Here is a 3,999-nt window from a genome sequence, read left to right as displayed (position 1 = left end):
ACCTATTTTTAAAACGTATATAAAAAATATACTATGACACCAGTAGAATGAGACTGCAGAGCCTAAATTTGAATTAAGTCCCCAATAAACTTTTTTGGGGGGATTTAAATATTAATTTTTACTGTTGCCGTGATCATTTTGATCCGAGCAAAAGGTCTTTTTTTTATTTGGGTAAAATTCGTAGCTTTTAGAGTGTTTTGCTTCATAAATATTGTATTCTGGTATAGAGTAAAATTAGGCCGTATGATTTTACTATAAAAATTCACTAAAAAGTTAATTCTTTATAATATATCAACGAATTAACATTAACATGTTTGTGTTCTCTCACTTATTTCAAAAACATAAAAAATGGCTGTAAAGGGTTAAATGACAACAAATGTTTATGCAATACAACAAATTTATTTTTGTCACATATACAAATGTGTTATAAAATAAGATTATTCAAACTTATCTTTTAAAATAATTTTAAAAAGTATGTATCTTTTATATGTACGGTTTTCATTCTTTTCATTTTAATTAAATAAAAAATATTTAACTACATTGGAAATAAGTCACTTTGTGAAAACACTCTTTTTTTGAATTGTAAAGAATTATATAAAACAAGACTTCTTATTGGTTAGATTTCAGAATTATTTGTTTTATTGTAAATGTTAGATTTTTCAATGAAATTAATTGTTTTAGAAAAAAAAAATTATTTCCAATGAACAGAGTAATGTTTTTTTATTGTATCAATATAAAGTGAATTATATAAAAATGTTCTGTAAGCCACAATATTACCCGAAGTAAAAAAAAAGCTTTTGCTTCGGTGTTTTGAGAGTTTTGCTTGGTTGTTCATTGATTTTTGTTACAATTTATTCATTTAAATTTCTATAATTTTCCCTTGCATTAAAGAACAATTGGGGTTACATTAAAGCTTGTATTTCAACAAGTGCATATTTACAAATATAAAAATAATCAAACATTAACAAATATTTAAGAATAACCAGGATTTAGGAGCTCGAGTCTCATGTTGCATAACAGAAGTTTTACTGAAATATTAGAAAATTCAATAAAATGTTAAATAATAAGAAACTCAGATATTTGAATAAATAGGATAAAACTAACAAATTTACTAGTTTTTATTGTATTTATTTAAATCATTCTTTCAGCAAATAACTTTCAGTTTGATAAAATAAATAACAAATATTCTAAGTTATTACATTTACCAGTCCAGACAAAGGGTCTTTCATGGAATAAAAGTAACAATTAAGAATTAAACTAGCAAATGGTAATTAATTTCCATTAGGATCAAATGATTTTAAATCTTTAAAGATTTGAATAAATCAAATAGTTAGGAAGAGATAAATATATAAATCATTACCGGACATTGAGTCTTCCAAGCTCAAGCAGGCAGGTTTTTCATTCCAGGTTAGGCTAGGCTATTATAATCAAATGTATCAGCTAAATGAACCTAAACAGCTAGAATTAATAGCATAGATTGAATATGTCAAAGAGTATTTGACATATCCAACCTAAAAAACATACAATAAATAATAAATTATATGTATAAAAGGCTATATGAATTATTCCAATTTGTAGCTAGGGAATTTAAGATTAGAATAATTAAATAAATCAATCAATCAATAAATTAGTAATTTGCTGGGGTTTACAGCAATGTACAATCAATCAATTTGCTGGGGTTTACAGCAATGTACAATCAATCAATAAATCAAGTAATGAAGATTAGTGTTCTAAAAAATATACAAATTAATTTATTATAACTTCTATTGGGACAACTGATCCTACTCACAGTGCCTTCGAAGGTGCTTTGACTTTAGTGTCAGAACCTAAATTGGGACATAGTGCATTTCATTACCCTAGGTTAGGTAACTTCATTTCTCTTTTCAATAAAATCTAAAATGCAGCGGTTTTTGAGAAAATTAAATTTGAAAATTTCTAGTTCAATTTTCACCCACTAGGAGTTACCGCATAATCATGACAAGAAAAGCAAAGATTATTTATTTAAAATTTTGAACAACTTTGCTTTTATAAAGTTCTTCATAAAACTACTTCTGATGCGAGTTAATTAATGGCCATTTTTATCAATTGCTTTGCCAAGGTCACGGAAATTCAGCCTTAAATAAATCATATATAGAGAGGTTTTATGACTGACTTATAAAAGCAAAGTTGTTCAAAATTTTAAATAAATAATCTTTGCTTTTCTTGTCATGATTATGCGGTAACTCCTAGTGGGTGAAAATTGAACTTGAAATTTTTAAATTTAATTTTCTCAAAAACCGCTGCATTTTAGATTTTATTGAAAAGTGAAATGAAGTTACCTAACCTAGGGTAATGAAATGCACTATGTCCCAATTTAGGTTCTGACACTAAAGTCAAAGCACCTTCGAAGGCACTGTGTACTACTTGAAGCTATGATAAATCAATACATTAAGAAACTTTAACACTTTCAATCTCTAGGAAAATCTTCTATCAATTAGTAATTCTGATAAAAATTAATGTAATATCCAATTACTAAAGCATAGGTCAATAAGTTTACTTTAGTTTAATCCAATCTAATTACTCTATGGATTTGAGTAATAAAAATAATAAATCAATTTAGAATGGGACTTACCACTCTGGATAGGTTTGTTCTTGGTAGCTGGCCTTCTTGGTCTCGAAAGGACTTAATCTTTAGTAGCTCTCTCTTTGACTACTGGATCAGACTACGATTCTATTGTTGTATTCCTTGGCTTATATAGGTGTTGTACATACTCAAAACCAGTTCTTTGTTTGTAAACAATAGTGTACAGCAACGATTTTAATATATTTATTGCATTATTTTTCTATAATTTACCACGAATTTCCTTATGCTTTTCTTAGTATTTTAAACATAAAATATTGTTTTTAATAAAAATGTACAAAAATAGTTCTTTTTGCCATGGAATTATAAGTCAGAAAGAATGTACACAAGGAACTTTTGGATGTTAAATTTTTGCTCTTTGACTAGGATAAAATTGAGCTACGATTTTTTGCCATTATTAAACAAAATAAAATAAAAATATTTTCAATTTCAATTTTTTCTCATTGCCTTAAAATCTCTCAAAACATTCGGTCAAAATGATTACAGCAACACTAAAAATTAATTTTTAAATCCCCCCAAAAAAGTTTGTTGGGGACTTAATTCAAATTTGGGCTCTGCAGTCTGATTCCATAGGTGTCCTAGTATATATTTGACCCCCCATTCAAAAATAGGTTAAAAACAGTTTAATGAGATGATGTTAAGGTTTGATAATCTGATGAGAAATTTTCTCGTTCACAGTCCCTTTAAGCAAAGCTAACAAATAAAATTATGAAATATATCAGGGCTATAAAGAGATAAGACAATGGCCGATAAATTAATGCACATCCATAATGATGACGCTCTAAATAATTCCTTCTGTAGATAAAAATTAGTGGTTCCAACATTTATAAACACAATTTAATCAACCAATCAAAATTCAGTAAAAATCCCCAAAGCCAATGAATAAGAAATTGTTGTTGTAAAACTTTGTGTACTATTGTAATAAGCAGTCAGTTGTCTCCTCCCTCTCTGGATACGAATACTAACTAAAAAAGAATAAAATGCGATGGTACTCTACAATTCACTTTTCTGCCTGTCCGTCATTCTGTCCATGATTTTTTATGATTTTCCAGTATGGCTACGAAACCAATTAATATCCGCTGGATCAGACCCGTCTAATCCAAACTTGAAACCATGTATTGTATTGTATTATAGACATTTTTCTACAAATAGTAAAGTTAGACTGGGCCTTCGCCCCTTCAGGACTAACAAAACTGGAAAAACAGATCTACTAATCTTGGCTGTATATTTTTGACATTGCCAGTTTTCATCAACCAATTAAGATTAAATAAAAGTAAACAAATTTATAAATCCAACAAATGTTTATAAAACTTTGGGTACTACTGAAATTTAAACCCTCCCTTATTATATGCATTATTATTAAGACATAGTTATAGAAA

General features: G+C 27.8%; 1 long non-coding RNA gene across 1 annotated transcript; it reads right to left on the bottom strand.

Annotated features, from left to right (window-relative positions):
* Nucleotides 1-902: 902 nt before the first annotated feature.
* On the bottom strand, nt 903-1,784 carry LOC145324092 (uncharacterized). Its single transcript, XR_013881182.1, has 2 exons — nt 1,361-1,784; nt 903-1,028 (listed from the first exon to the last, which is right to left on the bottom strand). It is a non-coding gene; the product is annotated as an uncharacterized LOC145324092 (long non-coding RNA).
* Between the last annotated feature and the right edge of the window lie 2,215 nt (nt 1,785-3,999).

This window comes from Acartia tonsa, chromosome 7 (genome assembly GCF_053477335.1).
Source record: "Acartia tonsa isolate MP-2025a chromosome 7, ASM5347733v1, whole genome shotgun sequence".
Classification (NCBI taxonomy): Eukaryota; Metazoa; Arthropoda; class Copepoda; order Calanoida; family Acartiidae; genus Acartia; species Acartia tonsa.
Note: the sequence above shows the minus strand (reverse complement) of the source record. Positions and strands in the feature narration are given on the sequence as shown.